Genomic DNA, 22,229 nt, shown 5'->3' on the forward strand with positions numbered 1-22,229 from the left:
TTGTTTTTGTTTTTGAGGATGAAGTTAGACAGCTTTTACACGGTGACCGGCATGTAAAAAGTCATCAATTCACGTTAGTCCTGTCCTTCCTTCTGGAACATTCTTAGAGTCATATGGTGCCAAACTGTTTTCAAAAATCTTAATTTTTTCCTTACTGAAATGTCTAAAAGCACAGGTTTGGAAACAAATAGATTTGTGCTTTGCTGCTGACTCTGTTACTTTGGACAACTTTCTTCATGTCTTGAAGCCTCGTCTATCAAGCGGAAATGACAAGAATAGCACTTATGGAGTTGCCGTAAAGATTATATCAATAATGTTTGTTGACTGTGCCTGGCATAGAGCAGCAGTCGGAAAATTATACCAGTTATGGTCATTCCCTCAACAATTACTTTTGTAGCCTACTTTCAAACTGCCTCTCCTTCCTAAACACACTTTCCAGATGAGTGTCTGTTAAAACTCTGGCGCACAGAGCAGAATGCAATGCTGCACCCAAGGGGCTGACCAGAGTGGAGGGGGCAGGTCATCACTTCTTACGGTCGAAATGTTCTGCTCTCTTTAATGGGGAACTGAAATCACAGCCTGTGACCACTTTATTTGGAAGCCATGTCCCCACTTCTTTTGCATCTCCTGTATGGTAATACTTTTGTATCAGTCTTGGTTCTTATTTGGGATCAACAGAAAAGATTAAGAGCTGAACTATGCAAACCAAAAAAATAGTCAACACACACCGGAATTCTTAGAAGACGGTGGTGGTATTTTTAAATCTTCCCAAATTGTCCCACAGAGCAACGAAGACAGCAAAACTAAAGACCCACGGACAACATCTGCAACAAAACTAGGTGGTAAGATCTCCCCAGTATTCCCCTGATAGGAGGGGGTGGGAACAACCCACTGGTAGCTACAGGACTGCATGGTGCGTAGGGTGACAACTGGGCTCCTAACGCTCCTAAGACAGAAGAAGCCCCAAGTCACTAGGGTGAACTAACTGGAAAGTGCTGTGGGCCAGTCTGAGAACTGGGAAGGTTTTGAAGGATCCAACAAGGGGGCAAGTGCAATGGGTCCATATGACAGAGCTGATAGCACTGGAGCAGTATGGGCCCTTGAACTCATGAAATGGAACAAATCAGGGACTTCCCTGGCAGTCCAGTGGTTAAGACTTCGCCTTCCAATGCAGGGGACGTGGGTTCAATCCCTGGTCGGGGAGCTAAGATCCCACATGCCTTGGGGCCAAAAAACCAAAAAACATAAACCAGAAGCAATATTGTAACAAATTCAATAAAGACTTTAAAAATGGTCCACATCAAAAAAAAATCTTTAAAACAAACAAACAAACAAATCAAAGCTCTTTTCCAAAACAGAGATCCAGACTGAGAAGAAACAGATAGAAGGAGAATCCAAATTGAGCAGGATAAGGAGAGTAGAAGCAAAGGAAAGAAAGGTCCAGATAAAAACAGAGGGGGGGGTTTCCCTGGTGGCACAGTGGTTAAGAATCTGCCTGCCAATGCAAGGGACAGGGGTTTGAGACCTGGTACAGGAAGATCCCACATGCCGCAGAGCAACTAAGCCCGTGCACCACAACTACTGAGCCTGCGCTCTAGAGCCCGTGAGCCACAACTACTGAGCCTGTGTGCCACAACTACTGAAGCCTGCACTCTAGAGCCAAAACTACTGAAGCCCACACACCTAGAGCCCGTGCTCCACAACAAGAGAAGCCACCACAATGAGAAGCCCACGCACCACAACCAAGAGTAGCCCCCGCTCGCCGCAACTAGAGAAAAGCCCGCGCGCAGCAACGAAGACCCAACACAGCCAAAAATAAATGAATAAATTTTTTTTTTAATTTTAAAAATTAAAAAAACAAAATGCAGAAGAGGGGAAGAGAGTCGTCAGATCTCCAAGAGTGTGAGGCCATGCTTTTAATCACCTTGTGAAAACAATGTAAGAGGGAGCTATAGGGAGAAGAGACCAGAGGCCCAACTTGGGATCTGATAAGATGGCCGGGCTGCCCCACGGGATTATCAAGGAAACCCAGCGTTTGCTGGTTGGACCAGTTCCCAGCATCAAAGCAGAACCAGATGAGAGCAACACCTATTATTTTCATGTGGTCCTTGCTGGCCCCCAGGGTTCCCCCTTTGAAGTAGGGACTTTTAAACTTGAACTCTTCCTTCCAGATGAATACCCAATGGCAGCCCCTAAAGTATGTTTCATGACCAGAATTTGTCATCCTAATGTAGACAAGTTGGGAAGAATATGTTTTGAGCGGTGCCCAGCACTGCAGATCTGGCACAGTTCTGCTGTTGATCAAGCCTTTGTTAAGCGCTCCCAATCCAGATGATCATTAGCAAATGATGTGTCGGAGCAGTGGAAGACCAACGAAGCCCAAGCCACAGAAACACCTAGAGCATGGACTAGGCCATATGCCACGAATAATATCTAAATCGATCTGATCATCAGATGTGCATCACTTCTCCTGTTCTGCCGAGACGTCTTCCTTTTTTGTTTCCATTTAATGGACATAGTCTTAGAAACACTGCAGCATAAAAGCCCAGACATCTTTACTCCTTTGGTGATGAAATGCACATTAGCAAATCTAGGTCTCGTCCTGATTCACTGCTGTAAAACATGAGCAGAGGCTAGAAGTAACATCTGGATTGCTGCGAAACATTTAGAAACAGTGGCCCCTATCTGCTTGTATTCGTTTCCCCCATCACGGGTTAAGTATAAAGCACTGTGAATGAAGAGAGTTGTCAGGGTTAGCTGCAGGGATGTGGGTGTTTTTCTTTATTATTTTTTTTTTGGGGGGGGGAGGTAGTTATGTTTATTTTATGGGCTCCTGTCCCTCTTTTTATGGTGATCTAATTGCACTGGTTAAAAGCAGCTAACCAGTTCTTTAGAATATGCTCTCTATTTATTCAGATGCTGTAGATGGACAAGCTTCATTGTTTGAACCAACACGGGAACATTAAACAAACATCACAGCCCTCACTAACAACATTGTGACTTTGCTGTCAAATGTAGAATCCTCCCTTCAAGTAATAGCTTATGACCATTTTGTATGGCTTGTCTGGAAACTTCTGTAAATCTTATGTTTCAGTAAAATACTTTTTGTTATTCTAAAAAAAAAAACAGGGAACTCTACAGAGATGAAGCCAAAAAAGCTATTCTGACACACAATTACATGCTAAGAACAAGAAAAATGCATTGCAGATAAAAAGTGAACAATAGAAAAAAGAACAATCAAACCCCATAAGAAGATAATTCTGAGGAAACAAGAGAATGGGGAGTATTATATGTATATATAATAATATAGAAGAACCAGAGAATAAATATCCCCCCCAGACAATAAAACACACCAGAAAGACATGTATACAAGAGATAGAAGTTATAATCCAATATTAAAAAGCAAGCTAAAATGTATTATGAAAATGATAAAAATTATTAAAGAAAAGTATAAATTAAAATTAGAAAATCTTATAAATGAGGTGACTAGAGAATAGGAAGCTTCGAAAAGAGAAGTGACAGAACTTGGGACATAACTAGAAAAAAGAAAAAATTATTTTAAAAATGAAGACTAAAATAGAAGAAACACAAGAAAGAACAAACACAATAATGCCTTAAGATAAAGACAAGATGGAAAGGAAGACATATTTTTAAAACTATTTTAAAAGAGATAAAAAGGACTGAAAGGAAAACGATAGATATAAAAGATAAAGCAAAGAAGATACAACATATGTATAATAATGGACTTTTCAAGAAAGTCCATGAAAGCAAAGGAAAAGAACAAAGACTAAAATATATAATTCAAGAGACCATTCCTGAAATAAAAGAATTTGTGACTATGTAGTGCAAGAGCATACCACAATCCTAGAGAAAGTAACCTATATGGCCAATTTCAAGATATAGTCTGGTAAAATTATTGGACTTTATGAAAAAATTATTTTAGGCATCATGGCAAAAAGACCAAGTTACTTAAAAAGGGAAATATAACCACGCCATCATCAGACTTTTTGATAGCAATGCTTCATGCCAGAAGACAATGGAGTAACATACCCAACACATTCAAACAATATGTCACAGATTTTGCATCAACCTAATAAACCTCTATGTAAAAAGACCATAGAAAAATGTTATGAACATGATTACTCGGGGAATACTGTCCTACAAGCCCTTCCTGAGGGGCCATCTAAGGAATAAGGGCATGATGGACTAATAGGGACCAAATTTACCCTTCCACCTTGAACACCCAAAATACAAAACAAAATGTGTGAAACTGGTTTTCAGACATTTTTTTTTTAATTTTTTTTTTTTATATTTTTAATGCTATTCTTGTCTGCTTACATTCTTTTTTTTTTTTTTTTTTAATTTATGTATGTATGTATGTATGTATGGCTGTTTTGGTCCTCGTTTCTGTGCGAGGGCCTTCTCCAGCTGTGGCAAGTGGGGGCCACTCTTCATCGCGGTGCGGGGACCACTCTTCATCACGGTGCGCGGGCCTCCCACCATCGCGGCCCCCCCCATTGCGGAGCACAGGCTCCAGACGCGCAGGCTCAGCAATTGTGGCCCACGGGCCGAGTCGCTCCACGGCACGTGGGATCCTCCCAGACCAGGGCCCGAACCCGCGCCCCCTGCATCGGCAGGCAGACTCTCAACCACTGCGCCACCAGGGAAGCCCGGTTTTCAGACATTTAAACCATCAACCAGCCCTGTGACCAGGGACAAGTACTAACCTCTCTAAGTTCCCAGTTTCCTCTTCTATGAAAGGAAAGACTTGGCTGTCCTAACTTCATATGGTTGTTGTGAGACAAAAATCAGATTATACATGTCATGTGCTTACCATAGGCCCTGGCAGGGTTCTGGGTACCTAGTAGATATTAGTTTTATCCTTACGCTGCAGGCTGAGGAGATAGGAGGGTCACAGATACTAAGTAACTCGCCAAGGAATACAGCTAGAAAGGGGCAACACCAATGCTCCTGACATGGTCTCTGTCTGTCTGGTCCACAAGGAGACTGCACACAATTTTACCACATGCCTTAGTGAGGTTCAGATAGGCTTTGTCTTTTGCATTTCCTTGCTCACCAATATTTAAAGCCTGGCCTGAGAAAGACAAGCTGGCACAGGAAATTAAGAAAAAGTGTCAGAGAATTTCCCGTCTTGACTATTCATCTTTTCATCTAGGCTGCCCTGGACGTCAGAGCAGGAGAATGACCAGAACCAAGTAGGGTCATAAGTAAGGAGCAAATTAGTAGAACAAATAAACTGATAAATGAATGAATGGACAATTAGCCCGGACAGTGCAACATTATCCAGGGTCCAGATCCAAAGTGATGTTGGCTATGGCCCGGCATAGTGACAACTTCCATTGCCATGGCGACCCTGGGGAATTTTTCTCCTCTGTTCTTCAGGAAGTTTGACCGCTCCATGACACGTGGGGACATTTCCAATGTCAGAAATTATAACCAACTGTAAAACATGTATTAAATCCAGGCAACAACCATCTCTGTTGTATAAACATGGAAAGCGACTGCCCAGGGATGCTGGCTGTAAAAATCCAAGGCCAAACCCAGCTCTACCCTGTTCTGCCGCCTCTCCCAGCTCCTGGGAGGTGCCTCTGGCTTTTTCATGCACTAAGACTTTATGGTAATGACTCAGATTCCCGTCCCTTCCCTAGAACCATCAGTACTGAAAGACTCATGTATTCACCCTTGAACCCAACCGTGCCAAACTGATAATAATTATTTACCTACGTGCTGCTGGGGAAATCACAAAACAGCAAGTTCCTTCATCTGCCACGTGCAGATGTTTTCTTTTTGCCCCAAACCAAGGGCTGGAAATCCAAAGAGAGGGGAAAATCATCTTCTGTCTTAGGTAACTCAGCTCCAGAGGGGTGTCCAGCCCTCCAGCCACACCCCTCCCCACTTTGGCTTTCTTATCATTCGTGAGTTCACGGGAGCAGCATTTTCACTTTCCTTCAAGAATTTTCCCTTTGTATCCGCAACGTGGCTAACGGTGGCACGAGGCCCCTGGCTTCCGGCCTGTCTCGGCTTTCGACGTGCCTTCCTCACTAAGCTTCCTTTCTAGTGTTTTATCTGACTCCCCCTTTCACTTCGAGACCATTGTAAGGTTATTAATTGGCCTAATTTCAATATTGTTGTGTGTCAGGGAACAGGTAGGACCAAGAAGAGGGAGAGAGATTGGGGAACAGCCAGTGGGTGGAGCGGTCAGGACACACACGTTTATAGATTACGTTTGCCATCTTAGAGGGGCGTGGTTCACGGTGCCCCAACCAATTACAATAGTAACATCAAAGATCACTGATCACAGATCACCATAACAAATATAATAATGATGAAAAAGTTTGAAATATTGCAAAGATTACCGGAATGTGACACAGAGGCACGAAGTGAGCAAATACTGTTGGAAAAATGGCAGCACCAATAGTCTTGTTTGACACGGGGTTGCCACAGACATTCAATTTCTTTTTTAAAAAGCACAGGAAAACAAAGCGCAGTAAAACAAGGGCTAAAAAGGTGAAAAACACAAAGTCTTGTTCCTCAAGGAACTCATGCTTTTTTCTGGGAGAGGAAATATAAACCTTTGGAAACTTCAACCAAGAAAAAAGATTAAAAAAAATTTTTTTTTTCTTCCAGGTTAATTGAGATATTATTGACACACAGCACTGTATAAGTTTAAGGTGTACAGTATCATGATTTGACTTACGTATGTCATGAAATGATTCTCAAGGTCAGTTCAGTGAACATCCAACCATCTCATACACATATAAAATTAAAGAAATAGAAAAAAATATTTTTCCTTGTGATGAGAACTCAGGATTTACCCTCTTAACAACTTTCATACATAACACACAGCAGTGTTCATTAAGTTAACCATGGTGTACATGCCCACGGGGGGGCATTCGGTGGGCGATCCATCAGGGTGTAAGGCAGCATTTCTGCCCCCGGGGGGGTGTAATCCATTTGAGGGAAAGAGCATGTGCTCGCCTGGAACAGTTGGTATCATGCAAAGGCAAATATGTGTGTTGAGTGAACAGCAGAGAGCCGACCCAGCTCTGGCTGCCAGAGAGCTCCGAATTGGCAGGAAGGTGGGAGAACAAAGCTCAGGAAGTGAGCAGGGGCCAAAGGAGGCCAGGAGCGAACAGCAGAGCCAAGCCACACCCCCAGGCGCTCTGAGCAAGGTCCACCCCACCACGGCTGGCCTCCAGGACTCCTGCTCACAGACGCAGCCACGGGGAACAGAGGCCAACTCTCCCTTTGAATGATGTCACCACTTAAGATTCTGAGCCCTGGATGGGAGTGTCCTTTTGACCAAGCCTGGTCAAGATGCCCAGGAACTAGGTGAGGGTACACCTGCCCCCTTTCACAGTGGGTGGCTTATTTCCTGCCAATATCACATTAAAGGGGTTTTCCTCTCAAATAGGGCGAGGGGCAAATCTGCTGGACAGTCCACTCCCCCCCCCCCCAATCACAGTATCCCCTGCAGTGCTTAAGAGCTAAAAAGAATGGCCGAGAGGCCGTGGGATCTAGTTGTGTAGAGGAGGGGCCCAGGCCAGCGCTGGAAGAAATCAAGAGGGCTTCGCGGAAGAGGTGTGTCTTGACGTTGGCCTCCCAGAGAGGATGTGGGCACTGTTCTGTCCGTGATGCTTGGCCTGACCTAGAGAGTCACCTTGCAGGGTCGCTGTGTCATGGTCACAAGTCCCCCAGCCCCCAGCACTGGGCTGAGAGCCAGGCCTGCCCAGCCTCCAGCTTCTCCCAACCATCGAGCCGGCCAGCTTCACTGGCTCCATTTCACAGATGAGGAAACTGAAGCTTAGAAAGTCACGCGCGTTGGATAGAGGAGGCTGACGTGGGAACCCAGGCCCGTGCGACCAGGATCCCCCCACCCTTTGCCCGAAGCCTGACGTCTCCCAGCACGCTGAGAAGTAGCAGGGACACTGCACTTCACTCCGCCTCCATGTTTCTCTCAGGAGTTCCTGCGTCCTTCACGCCGACCCTATGAGACCGCGAGGGCCACGTGATTACCCCGTTGAGTAGCTGAGGAACCGGAGGCCAAGGTCAGCCAGCTTTCAGGGCCTGGTGCCGGCTCTCCACCCCGATCCAGCCCGAGAGCTGCCTTCCTCCCCATGACCCTGTCACTGGAGGCTGTGGGGAGAGTGGCCTGGGGAACAGATCTCACTAAGCTGTGTCTGTCCACGTGGTGTGAGCCACACCTAGCCCGTCCCCGGAACCCGTGGTTGAAAGTGCAGAGGGGACCCGTCTAGGGGAACAATGTGTATTGATGATTCTGGCAGCGGCAGCTGGCAGGCGCCCGAGGCGGTTTGGTCTGGGGTTTGGGGTAGGTTTTACTTGGATGCCGAAGCCCAGTTACTCATCATTCTCGCTCTAGGCCCCTGGGCTACCCGAGATCCAGTGGGAACAGCTCCACAGCCCAGGACATGGGCTGTCCGCTCCCCACCCCCCGTCCCCTCTCCTCCCGGGAGTGACTCATGTCACGGCACTGGCTGGGCCTGGGCCGGCCTGACACCCCTCCAAAGGCTGGAATGGGGGCCTGGACACTGGGCTCGGACCTCCCAGCCCTGGAGCGGGGTGGGGGGCATCCTTCTTTATATGGGGTACACACACCTGAGAACTTTCCAGACAGGGCTGTCTTCATGCTCCATTCCTGGCCACCTATCTGTCGCTCCAAAAACTCTCTCTCTATATAACACACACACACACACACACACACACACACACACACACACACACACACACACACACACAGAGACTCTACATTTGCACCCAGAGCCAGGCAACCTTCTTTCTGCCTGCCACCTGCCAGGGACCGTGGTCACCTCAGTGGTCTGAGTGTCAAGTGATCTCACGCCAGTCCTCAGCCACCAAGGCATGGCCTTTCACGTGCCCTCTCAGTGTCCCCAGCTGTAGGATGAGGAGACCGGGCACATCGGCCACTTTGTCTGCATGGCTCTCTGGACCTCACCTGCCTCTTGATCCAGCCACCTGGGTACCTCTGCGGGGACCAGCTCGGAGTTCTCATCTACTGAGCACACCTTGCCTGGCGGCCACACAGTGACAACAAGAAAGGGTGGGATGCAGGGGCCTGAGGAGAAATCCCCCTCCTCCCTCCCCCAGGCAGAGTGTATGCGGCTCTCAGAGCCAGGACCCAGGGGTCTGCCATCAATCACATGCGAGCGTGCATTCTCCGTCCCAGCCCGTTCACTCCCCTGTCCGTCGCTCCATCTCCCAGGGGTCACACTCCCCCCAAAAAGGTCTCACACAGAGGCCAGGAGCCTCAGTCTCTGCTTGGGTGAACCCAGGTCAAGATAGTGGGTTTGAGAACCACTCGGGCCTCTATTCTGTCACACAGGAAGGGTGTTCTTTAAAAAAAAAAAAAAAAAAGCCGAGGCCTGGGTTTTACTCGTGCTGCACCTGCTGTGATCCTTGCCTCCTTGGCTCACTGGGTAACTGATTCTCGCTGACCCTTCCTTCCTTCCTTCTTCCTTCCTCTGCGTAATGAGGCTGAACCCTTGCGGACCTGCTCCCAGGATGAAATGAAGGAATGCACCCCATGCACTGAGAGCAATGCCCGGTGTCCAGTAGGTGCTCACGAGGGACCCTTCCCGCTGTCCCTCAGGAGGTGCTGCCTCGCTGGCTGCCCTGATGGCAGAGGGACCCACGTCCACCCACGTCCCACACGCCTCCTCCTCCGCCAGCCCCCAGATCCGGCGTTCGCAGGCTGGATGGTGCGCGCCCAGAACCGGGGCCAAGACTCCGGCAGGCGCTCAAGATCAACAAGCATCAGGTTTCCTGGTTGAGGACACGCACGTACACCGTGTTCCCTCTCTCCAGAAGGAGGTGGCAGCCCCAGAGCCAGTGCTCCTCTGTCCCCCTGACCCTCTCCCACACCCCTGCCCTCGGTTTCCCCCCAAGCTGCCTGGGCCCGTTCGCCTGAGCAAACCCAGAGCAGCTCTGAGGTGTTTCTCAGTGCGGCAGCCCCATCTCAGCGGGACGAGCGCCAGAGATAACTGTCTGCCCGCCCTGAGCCAGCCTCTGATCCTGGGCTCACAAGGCTCCGGGGATTTGGCTCTGCTGGGACCTCTGACAGCATTGCCATTCATCTCTGGAGGTCAAGGCCGGGTGGGGAGGGTGGGAGGCTGGCAGTGAAGGAACACCGGGACGGCGGGAGGTGAGTGCACCTGGCCAGGTTGTCAGATACGAGCACTGCTCCCCCAGCCATCTGGCCAAAGCTGCAGGTTGCCCAGTGAGTGGAAGGCCAGGGCCCTGCCCGTGGGAAGTTGGTGTCATCACCAAACGGCCTGGGAGAAAACTCACAAGAGCCCGTCAGCCCTTTACTGGCAGGTGCAGTGAGAGCCGAGGCGGGGAAGTGGCGGGTCACAGGGGTCCCGGAGGGTCAAGTCCTATAAACTCTGACTCCAATTTCCACATCTTACGAGATGGGCAAATGCGTGAACTAAAACTGACCCTCTGGCCTGGCTCTAAAATTAATCTGGATCTAAACCTTACCCTTATCCAGGAGGCCAAGTCTGGTCCTGACCCAAACCTGGACTTGAACCCTAATGGGATCCAGTCTGCAGCCAGATCTCAATCCTTACCCACGTGGAGGGCTCAAGAAACCCTTGTGTGATGAGTAACCACATTGAACCCAGAAACCCTCTAGAGAAAGACTCTGGGAAAAGTAAAGCGGATTCGAAGAGCGGTTCCTCTGTAGGAAACCCACCTGCAGCCCTGGACCACAGCCCAAGACAGTGGCAGGGACTCAGGTGTCTGGGAGAGACATGTCCCTTCAGTGCTTCCGGAAATGGGCTGAGGGTCCCCAGGGCACCTGGGGTCAGTTAAGGTGTCGGGAGCAGTGGATAGGAGCAACTGGGCTTCTGTCCTCTGGGCGGCTCCTCCTCTCCCTGGAGGTCTCACTGCCCACCCTGACCAGCCACTGATCCTCCGCACCAACTTGGGAACCCCTGCAAGGGCCGGGACCCATTCTGGGCACTTGGGGATGAAACACGTGCAAATCTTGCCCTCAGGAACCCAGCTGCAGTGGGGGAGGGAAGATTTATTCCCTTGTTCACTCAACAGGCATTGCACATCTTTTGTAGTTCTCAGGCTCACGGGTAAGAGTCCCACAGTGCGAGGCTTTGGAAATCTGATTTAGGGGACACCCCACTCACAGCTCCATCTCTCGGGATGGACTCATATGTGTAAACCTTCAGGCCGATGCATTTGTCTATAATGAGCAGTCCTGGGACATGATGGAAACCACTCTTGGCCTGTGACGGTGCCTTCTCCCCCAGAGCAGACCTTCGTCAGAAAACCAACAACCATTCGTGAGTTGGAGCATGAATGTGGCACAGAGAGAGCTGGATAAGCCGATGGGTCCAGAATTCTGAAAGGGCATTGACTAAAAAGCCTCCCTCTCATGGGCATTGCTGGAGTGGGCACTGCCAGTGTTTGCTTCTGTGACACTCCCCTTCTGAATGGCTGTGATAGTAACATTCCTTCTTTAGATGTTGTAGAAGATAAGAATACATCTGGCTTCAAATTCTCTGAGATGCTTTTCCTTTATGCTTATTGCCTCATGGTGACAAAATGGCTGCTGCCCCTCCAAGCCTCACAGCAACATTCCAGCATCCCCCCAACAAACCCTGACAGAGGGAAGCAGGAAGGCTAGAGGGAAGGGCACCAGCTTTGGAGCTGGCCAGCCCGGAAGCCAAGTCCCAACCCTCTGCTCTGGCAGCTTCACCCCTCTCGGAGCCTCCATTTCTTCAAACCCGCAGGCTTTGGGGGAGGTTAGCACGTTATGGGGTTAAGTGGAAGGCTTCCTGGAGGAGGGGATGACTGAGCTGAGTGGTGAGGAAAGTGGGGGGTAGGAGTCAGCCTGCATGGGTGGGCGGAGGAGCTCAGGGAAGCACAGTGGCTCCTGGGGCTGCCGTGGAAGGAAGGGAGAGGTCAAATGTGAGGGTGGATGGTGGGCGGGGCTGGATCAGAGAGGGCTGGAGGGTCAGGCGAGGGAAGGATCTGTGCTGTCCCTGCATTCTCGAGGTGATGGCTCACGTTTGCACAGCGCCCACGAGTTGGGGCTGCTCGGAACTCTTTACTTGCATTAACTCATTTACCTGGCACAGCACTGCTCTGAGGTGAGGACTCTTCCCACCTCTATCTTACCAATGAGAGAATTGAGCAGGGAGGGCAAGGCAGTTGTCCAGGGTCACACAGCGAGTCAGTGGCACCCAGGCTGTCTGGTTCCAGAGCACAGGCTCCTAGCCTCTACCCCGCTCAGCACAGAAACACCTTTGGGTGGCTGGGGCCTGGGATGGGAGTGGCCCGGCGCTGCGACCTCTGATCACCTTGATTCTGCTTGACCCTCAAAGAGGCGCCTCTCCGCTGCCAGCCAGGTGAGGATGCCGCTGACCCAGCCCTTCAAACCAAAGTCCTAAAAGGCAGCTTGTCTCCCAGGGGCAATGCAGCTGGCGCCAAGCCCCGGGGGGTGGGCTGCGGGCCAGGGACTTGGTATGGCTCCAGAACATCATAGGGCGATTTGCAACACCTTCAAATCTCCCGGAGCAGCCAAGAGAGGCAGGTGAGGCGCAGGCCTGCGGGAGGAGGGCCAGGTGTCAGTTTACCTGGGGATGGGGTTGGGGGGAAGGGCCCTGGCAGCCCACCCCTCCCATCAGCACGCCCACACTCTCCCCATGCGGTGCAGTGCCTGGGGCCCCCATGGCCGGTACCAGCCTCTGCAGTCCTGCCTACGAGCTCCATCAGCACCCCAACTTGGTCCCCTGGCTGGAGCTCCCCCCTTTCCCCTCCTCAGTAATTCCATGTGCAGGGGTCTCTGTGGGATGGGAGCACACACGCAGGCGGGGAGTGTGGCCGTGACCTGCCCACCAGGAGCGCCCGTTACCTTCAGCAGAGTGGGCTCAGACTGGGTTACCCGCCTCGGAGCAGATGCAGGGGGTCGTGACTGTGGATGGTTTAAAGGCCTCAGATAAGACAACTGATACTTCCCCAGGGTCTGCTACAGGCCAGGCGTTTACCTCCCTCAGACACCTACTGAGTACCTACTAAGTGCCAGGCACCCTGGCAGGAGTGTCCAGGTGAGCCAGATCCGGGCACCGACCACCCCAGCTAATTCCCACCACGAACTACAAGGGATAGACTGCCATTCAGGCTTTAGAGAAGTGAAGCTGAGGCTTAGAGACGTCAAGCAACTTGCTCAAGCTCACACAGCAGCCATGGTAGGATTGGAACCCCGTTCTGAACAACCCCAAGTTCTCGTGCTCAGGCCCGGGGAGCAGGACAGGGAGGGCAGCTCCAGGCGGCTGGAGCAGGAAGGCCGTGTGTAGATGTGGTAGGAGTGGGCCCTCGGAGCAGAACGGTGATTCACCCACTGGGAGACGTCAACGCAGGTTACAAAACAGGCCTGGCCTGTGCCAGACCCTTGTTCTCGCTCACTTTTTTCTGTTCCTCCCCTGCCCTTCCACTCCCTGTTCCTTGGGCTCCTTGAGTACATTCTGTTCTTGCTGAACTGAGCAGGGTGACCGGGTCAGCCCCGTGGACCGAGGGCCCTCAGCCACCGGGATTATCGCCGTGGCCTGCCGGAGGACCCGGGAGACAGGGGCTAAGGTGAGCACCAGGGCCCAAGCTGCCCAGGCCGCGAGTCTGCACGGGTCCCCCTGCTTTTCAGGTGAAGTTCAACACTCAACTTAGCTCCAGGCCTGTCCCATTGCTGGGGCTGCCTCCTCTGCAGTCCGGCCTCCGCCTCCCCTCCCGGGCCCTCGGCACAGAAATGCTGCTCAGACACACTACCCATCTCTGCATCCCTGGGCCGCCCACCCTGCTCCCTGCAATTTCCTCACGTGAATCATGGTACTGTGGATATGTCAGAGAATGCCCTTGCATGTAGGAAACACTCACTGAACTATTTAGAGGTAAAAGGTCATCACATCTGCAACTTACTTTGAGATGCTTTAGAAAAAATAAATTTCGAGAGATATAGATAAATGATGCGGAAGAGGATAGATAGTGGATAGACAGGTGAGGCAGGGTGGCGGGGACACTTGGAAAGGCCCAGCCTTGCCATCTTTTCACTCGGGACTTGCTCTTCACTGGGCACCTACCTGTCTGCGCTCTGCTCCAGGTACGGGTGACCCAGCAATGAACGAAGCAAAGCCCGCCTCACAGGGACCGGCCGTCCTGCTGCAGGATACTGGCAGCCCCGCACAGCACGGGGGTCTACAGCGCGCCCTAGTGGTGGAGAGAAAATGAGTCTGATTAGCGGACTCCGGGGAGCAGTGGAAGGCGCTGGTCCAGCCCCGAGAGGCTGAGCAGATCGCGGAATCAAGGCCTCCAGCTGGGATGCTGGGCCAGACCCTGTTCTCAAGCTGCCACCAGGGAGGTGGTGCTGGGGGACCCTCCCCTGCTTCCTTTGAAAGGTACCCATGCCCTTGTCTGGAGGTGTTAGGGAACCATTGACTGAAACTGCCCGCCTTGGCCAGGCACGGTGATGGCCATTTGCATGAGTTGTCTCATAACAAAAGGTCCCCATAAGGAACATGGTCTGCTGCCAAAATCTAACTGGAAGAATTCGGGAAGGGCCCAAAGGAGGGAGGAGATGCCAGCCCATAATATGTCCTGCCAGCCTCCCAGACTCCTCCTCGCTGGAACCCATCTTGCCTGAGCGATGCACGCGCCACCAGGAAGGATCCTGAGTCAGACCAGACACGGGCCAAGCAAGGTGATTGGCCAGAGACAACCCGGAAACTAACCCCATCACCATAAAGCCAGAGACCGCGAGCGAGCCACGTGGCAGAGCAGTTCTCCTGGGTTCCCTTACCCTGCTGCTCTCTGCCCGGGTGGGCTCCACTTCCCAATAAAGTCTCTTTCTTTGTCAGCATGTGTGTCTCTTCGGACAATTCATTTCTAAGTGTTAGACAAGAGCCCGCTCTCGGGTCCGGGAAGGGGTTCCCCTTCCGGCAACAGAGGGAAGTCACCTGGGCCTTCCACCTCCTGTCCGAATGGCCTTGGGTAAAGGCACAGGGGATCTCAGCTGCGGCCCCCCTTACCGTCCCCTGCCCTGCCAGCACTATCTTCCTCTACACACAGCACAAGACCTCTGGTCTTCCCCAAGGTCATAGCCAAGGTCAGCCGCAGGTGAGGCGCTTTCTTCAATGGACTTGAGGACTCCCACCCTGCCAGCCTGGGAATACATCACTTCAGAGCACCATCATGCGGGGATTAGGGTCCAAAGTGGGGAAGAAAGAGAGTCGGGGAGACCTGTGCTCCTCTGCTGAGCCTCCATGACTGGTGGCCGCGAGGGAGCCTCAGAACTCAGCCACCTCTTCGGCAAGTGTCCAGTGTCTGTTGAGTGGATGCCCTTACAGGCCACCTCAGGCATGTAAGTTGACACTTGCACGGGGCGGCTTCCAGGAGAGCTGACCTCTGCCCGTTTGACTCCGATTCTGTCGGGGAACCAGACTGTAATGCAGCCTTTCCTTGGCCGGGGGTCTGGCCTTGCCCTGCCCTGGACCCCATGCCGGGTCTTGGACCCTGATGGTCAGCCTCATAGGGCTTCACCCCAGGCTTGGCCTCTAGTTTCACCAGCAGTGCGCTTGAGGGCTGTCTGGTGCCTGGCCCGGTGAGGGGTGAGGATGCCCACTGTCTGGGACAAGCTGCAGGTCTGCACAAGGCAAGGTGGGACACGAGATGCAGAGGATATAGGGGCTCGGCAGGGAGCCGGGCAGCAGGAGGTCGGGGAGTGAAGCTCTGACACGCTCCTGACCACTGACCTTCGTTCTCCTCTGTTTTCTCAACTGGAAAATGGGTGTAATAACACCCACCTGGCAAAGCCATGGTGAGGATTTTCCGAGAGAATGAAGCACAGAGCCTAGCTCATAGTAGACCCTCAAGAAACAGCAGTTCCCTGATTTTTCCTTATAAAAGTTTCACATGACGGAGGGGGAGCGGTGGGGTGGATACTAATGAGCCCCCAGATCCCCCCTCAGGGATGAAGGGATTTCTCTCCAGGCTGCAGGGTGGAGTGCAGACAACCAGCCCCGCACCGTCTCTGCAAGGATCCCCGCCCTCAAGCCACGCCCCTCCCGCCTTCAAACCACGCCCCTCCCGGGTGACTAGCATCCGTGGACCAAATACCAGGGCGGGTGAAAGTCTGGCTCTCTCGCCACGTTGGGGGGCAACTCTGAAATGTGGTCCAGCCTCGAGCTCCCCGTGGGGCCCGCGGAGCGCCCCCCCCCAAGACTGCCTGGCAGCCCAGCTTCTCCATCTGCCCTTCCCTGCTTCATCCCCTCCCCCCCTTTCCAGTGCCGACCTCAAGAGCGTTCCCTATTAACGAGCATCTTCCCTAAAGAGCATTCCCTGCACGCTAATCGCTGTCCCAGGGAACCCAGGCCCCCAAAGTCCAAAATCTGAATTTATATAAGAAAAAAGATTAGATGGGCTTCGTTGCGCTACCAAAGAATCCTTTACTCTCCCAAAGAACTAACTCATCACAGGCTTTCCTTAAAAGGTGAGCCCCTCTGGTGCGTTTAAACTAGCGATCGAGCGACCTTCATTCCATTTGGCCCCAGCAACTGGTCTGCCGTTTGAATCGGCTCTGTCCAGAGTAACCCGCGGAACCAGGGGCGTTGAACGGAGGGCCGGGGGTCGCTCTGGACAGCTGGTCAGCTGCCTGCAACTCAGCGGGGCTTCAGGGTCTCCAGAGCTTCCTTACCGAGACATGTGGATCCCTCTCTTGCTGCATCCAGACCCTGGGCTGGTGCCAGAGCACCTGGGATGTAAGACAGGTGCCTGTGCTGCAGCTGCTCTCGGCCCAGGGGAGGGCAGGGCAGGGAGGAGCATCTTCGCTGGGGCAAGCCCAGGGCTGTGGGAGCTGCAGGGGGGTGGCTGGCCCACCTGAGTTTGGAGGCGCTCAGAGGGCTCCCTGCAGCAGGTGAGGGGTCCGAGGGACAGTGGGCTGGACCTCAGTGGAGAGGTCTGTGTCTGCAGGAAAGGAAGGCCGTCCTGGGCATGGAAGCCACGTGGTCGGGCCCTCTCCACCTAAGCACCCGTGCCTTTCCCATGTCATCGCACTGAAACCAGGCACCTGCTCTTGGGAGGAAGTACGGTTATCTTTATTCTCCGGGCTCAGAGAAGTGGTCGGGGCGGATCTGCCTGAGCCCTCACGTGTGCCAGCTGGCCAGGAGTGGGCTGAACTGCCTCACGGTGGGCAGCTGAGCTCTGGCTCCTGGGGGCTGGGCCAGCACATGGCCAGGGGATGCAGAGGACCGCTTCTGCTCCCACCCATTGTGAGGCCTCCTCTTTCTCCAGGGCTGTCAGCCAGAGCTGTTTCGATAGGCAAGAACTGTGGACCACCGCTCTGGCCTCTGCCTGGCATGACTGCGGGGTCGGGGGGAGATGGGCTGGCCCCCCAGGTGGGGTCCCCACAGGCGGAACACTGGTCAAGCAAGCGCGAAGAACGTGGACCCGAAACCAAGCGCGGCCAACACCACTTTGTGGAAGAGACTGGAAGAAAAGCAGGTGCATCCAGAGGAGAGGACAGCAGACGATCTTCCGGTCCAAGGGAACTGCCCGCGCCAGCTGGGAGCCCTCTGGGAGCGGGTCCTTCTTTTGCAGAATGACATGTTTCACGAACTGAGCATTTCTTTCTCTTTCTTTCTTTTTCAAACCGATTTTATTGTGAAACTTAACGTGGATACAGAAAAGGGCACAGAACAGACACACAGCTCAGTGATTTATCACAAAGCCAGCATTCATTAAGTCAGCGCTGGGGCAGGAAATGGACCACTGCAGTTCCCCAGAGCCACCCCAAACCTCGAATCCTCCCCCACTGCCCTGCCCCTCCCCCCCAAGTTAACCACTAGCCTGACATTCACAGCCATCACTTCCTCGCCTTTCTGTTGAACTTGACCTCCTAAGCATCCCTAAACGCTCGTAGTTGTGCCTTCTTTACTGAGCTAGGAAGTTGGGCAACATGCCTTCTTCCTGGCTTTTCACTCACTGTCACGTTCTGAGATGGTCATGCGCTGGTTACTGAGAGGTCTTTACTGAGCGTCTCTGAAGCCAGGCTGGCTGGTCCCCACTGCTGGGCACCTCGCGGGCTCCAAACCTCCCCCCACCTGGGCATCCTGTCCAAACCTGAGGATGTCCCGAAAGAGCCGCCCATCTGAAGAGCTCCAGAACCCAGTATGAATCCAGACTACACCACTATTTTTTTTGGCCACACTGTGCGGCATGTGGGATGTTACTTCTCTGACCAGGGATCGAACTCGCGCCCCCTGGGTTGGAAGCGTGGATTCTTAACCACTGGACCGCCAGGGAAGTCCCTTCACCACTTTCTGACTGTGTCGTTTTGAACAAGGTACTTGTTTTCTCTGAGACCCCATTTTCTCCTCTGTAAAATGGTGATCATAGTGTCTCCTTGCAGGATGGTTTTAAGAATTACGGATGTTTGGGTAAATGCAAGCCCGTGGTACACATCTTGTCCTCTAAGCGATAATGTCCCTGTCCTGATGTGATGTATATACCATATTACTTATAAAGCAACCACTTGTGAGACAGACCTTTTTTCTCCTTTATATTTGAAAGCATGATGGTATCTATGCAATGCTGCCACAGTCCTGACTGAAAGGACGCCCTCTACAAAAGTGCTCTCTGGGGACTTCCCTGGTGGCGCAGTGGTTAAGAATCCGCCTGCCAAAGCAGGGGACACTGGTCCGGGAAGATTCCACATGCCGCGGAGCAACTAAGCCCGTGCGCCACAACTACTGAGCCTGCGCTCTAGAGTCTGCGAGCCACAACTACTGAGCCCACACGCCTGGAGCCCGTGCTCTGTAACAAGTGAAGCCATCGCAATGCGGAGCCCGTGCACCACAATGAAGAGTAGCCCCCGCTCGCCACAACTAGAGAAAGCCCGCGCACAGCAACAAAGACCCAACGCAGCCTAAATAAATGAATAAATAATAAAAGAAATTTAAAAAAAAAAGTGCTCTCTGCCCTCAACCCATTCCCGGGCTTAAAGGGAGTGGGAGGAAAGGCCTGCTGCCCTGGGGGAGCCCGGGACCCAAGCAGGTTGTCCCAAGTCCTGTCCCAGCAGGAGCCTCCCAGGGCCTCCGGATTCCTCTGACTTCCACCACTTCAGAGCATGGGGTGTCCATGAAAATGTTCCAAAACCCTTTGTGCTCTGCCAGTTTGGGCATTTCAGACCCACCCCAGCAGGAGCAGAGAAGGCACCTGTCAATAAGCAAAGCCACCAGTGTTAGAAAGAAAGGCAGATGGAGGTGACCTCTCTGGGACAGGACTGGCACACCAGGAGCTGTGGGCTGCAGGTGTGGGGCAGGACCCTAAAGCCAGGCTTCCCCCAGTCAGACTCCCTCCCCAGCTGGGCGCCCTGCCAAGCCCAAGGCACCCCCTGACGTGGATGCCAGACCTCCCTGGGGACGGCTGTGTCCCTGCTCCCTGGCCTAACCCCAACTCCTGAGTCTGTCCTGGCCACGATACCCCTTTGAAGCTAAAGTGTCAAGAATCCTGGCCAGATGGAGATCAATTTTAAAATACGGAAGACAGTAGCGAAAATAAAGAAGTGAATGAATGAAATTTAACACCCTCATTCACCCGTGGATGTTCCGTAATCTGTTTGCAGTTTCACCCATGGATGCAGATGTCCCACTGAGTTAGAGAAATGGGATTACACTCAGGTCCCCAGATGTCACTCTGGTCCCTCTTGGTCCTTTGTCCCTGCTGGACCCCAAAGGGGACAGGATGGAGAGATTGGGCTTGGGTCACTTTCCTTAAACTGGGCCCCTCCCCAGGAGGCAGCATCTTATACCCAGATTGCTCACTGGTCACCACGCAGGTATCAGGCCACTGGTCTTGAGCGTAGGTGGTGTCCTCCATGGGAAAGATGATGTGAAGAGGTGGGAAGGAGCTCTGTGCAGCCAGAACCCCCCGTTCAGGGTGTCAGCCCACACTTTCTGGCCAAGCCTTTACCACATGCAAGTCAGCGTTTTTAAGCCTGAGGTTTTTCCTCGGAGAACAAGGGCAGTAGTCCTGACTCACAGGGAACTATAGCCAATCTCTTGGGATAAACCATAATGGAAAAGAATATAAAAGAAGAAAGTATATATGTGTATAACTGAGCCACTTTGCTGTACAGCAGGAATTAACACAACATTGTAAATCAACTATACTTCAATTTAAAAAAAAAGAAATGTGACCATTTAACTGGGTCTACTGTGCACTTGGCCTGAAGCGTGGTGTATGCATCCCGTAAGTGGTGGTGACGGGCATCTGGAAGAAAGACCCTCCCAACCCCGATACTCCTGTGACCCCTCCCTCGGAGGCGGGGACTCAGCTGCCCCTGGCCGAGACCCCTCCAAGCCAGACAACCAGCCTCCACTGGTCTCGGGCGCTACCCTCTGGGCGGGTGCCTCGGCCACCAAGGCCTCCCCTTGATGTTCAGCTGCCCGCATCCACCATCCTCACCCGCTCCAGCTTCTCCCTGCTTCCCTGCCTCCTGAAGGCTTCTCCGTGCTCTCTGGGTCCAGCACAGCCCAGCACCCTCAGTGGCCACGCCGTCCCAGGAGGCCCCCGCTCCTGGGCACGTTCCTGACATCTCTGATGTGGGAAGGGCCTGAGTTGGAGGACCAGGGCACCCGGTTTCCTTCTCAGCCTGGATAGACCCCCCGGATGCCAGGGGACATGGGCATGCTGTTTCCTTTCTGTGGGCCTCAGTTTCCCCCGAAGCAGCAACAGAAAAGTTTATGTAACCAAGGGTGGGATCCAGCTGCTTGCCGCTCAAAAGCCAATAAAGAGGCCAGGTTGGTGGAAAGGAAAGTTTGCTTTATTCTCGATGCCGGCAACTGGGGCGAGGCGGGTGGGTGGACGCCTGTCCAAAGGCCGACTCCCCCCACACCCTGACAATCAGGGGTCAAGAGCTTTTATAGGCGGAGGGAGGGGGCTACGTGCAGAGACAGCACAGTCAGCTCTGACCGTCACCTTGAAATTGGTCATCGGTGGTCTGACCACCATCATCTTGATTGTTTTCAGAATAGTTAGTCTTCAGTTCCAGGGTCGGTTTCTTCCCATTTCTTTGAGGCCAGTTCTTGGAATTGTGGCAGCTTAGGTCATGGCGACAGGCTGCTCATCATGTAGTTAACTTCTTCCACCTGTTGGCGGTTCCAGCATCTATATGACAGCTCCCAGGACATGGCTCAGAATATTATCTACAGCCCTTGAGAAGGAACTAAAGGTCCTTGACTCTGCTTAATGACTAAACGATTATTATTCGGTCTCCTTTGACCCTTTTCCTTTGTTTCTGCATTTTCTCGCTTCTCTGATTAAACTTATTCTTTGGCTAAAGTTTTTCCACAGACAAAAGGCAGGCGGAGGACATGGGGACAAGGACCATAGGGTCCTGCATCGTTTCATTTAGACAAGCTCAGATGTTCACAGCCTGGCCTTCCCCACCCTGGGCATCCTCAGAGCCCCTCTCATAAATCCGTGCCCTCTCCCCATCCCAGTCTGACCCCTCAGAACAGAGTTTGGGGTGCACAGCCACACGCTGTGGAAGGAAGGTTTGGGGGGGGATGGGTTTGAAGACCCCTGGACTGGGCGATGTCGAGGGTTCCCGGCCGCGCTGACCGCCCAGGGCCAGGTGACGCGGGTCCGGCTGGAATTGCTGCAGGCGGGTCACGCGGAAGCGGTATCCTCCCTCCCACGCCTCCTCCGTCACCTCTGTGCCAGAGACGGCCCGGACCAGCCCAGGAGCCTCAGCCCGCCTCACAGTGGGCCCTGTGTGCCCCCGCCCAGCCCTGCACCCCCAGGCCCGGCCTTTGTTTTGTACACAAACACCCAGGAAACCTGCGGGCTGGTTTTGTCTTTCCAAACACAATGCCCTTTTTTTTCTTAAAGGCACCTTTGCACACTCAGGTTGGGAAGGTAAGTAGAGGCCCTCAGAGAGGGCTGGAGGAGATGGGAGACCACAGCCCTGCATCCTCCGCTACCTGCACGGGCCGGAGGGTCCTCCTGCATCACCCTGTCTAGCAAGGTGTCTGCCTGCCCCACAGCACAGCGGGCTCAGAGTGACTGTTGGCTAAGAAAAAAATAATGAATCTTGACTCAGAGCCCTAAACATCACCCTACCTTTGACCTTTTTTTTTTTTTACTTTTTTGAGATTGTGTCTCTA

The 22,229-nt window shown here is 52.6% G+C and overlaps 1 long non-coding RNA gene and 1 pseudogene across 2 annotated transcripts; both read left to right on the forward strand.

Moving 5' to 3' along the window:
• The first annotated feature begins 1,716 nt into the window (after positions 1–1,716).
• On the forward strand, positions 1,717–4,362 carry LOC309630794 (ubiquitin-conjugating enzyme E2 N pseudogene; annotated as a pseudogene). The gene has a single exon. The product of its transcript is annotated as a ubiquitin-conjugating enzyme E2 N pseudogene (transcript).
• A 2,160-nt stretch (positions 4,363–6,522) lies between these two features.
• On the forward strand, positions 6,523–15,366 carry LOC309630795. The gene is made up of 3 exons (XR_014245938.1): positions 6,523–7,353; positions 7,983–8,069; positions 14,669–15,366. It is a non-coding gene; the product is annotated as an uncharacterized lncRNA (long non-coding RNA).
• Positions 15,367–22,229: the final 6,863 nt, after the last annotated feature.

The sequence above is a fragment of the Balaenoptera borealis genome, assembly GCF_965194805.1.
Source record: "Balaenoptera borealis genome assembly, chromosome: 6".
Taxonomy (NCBI): domain Eukaryota; kingdom Metazoa; phylum Chordata; class Mammalia; order Artiodactyla; family Balaenopteridae; genus Balaenoptera; species Balaenoptera borealis.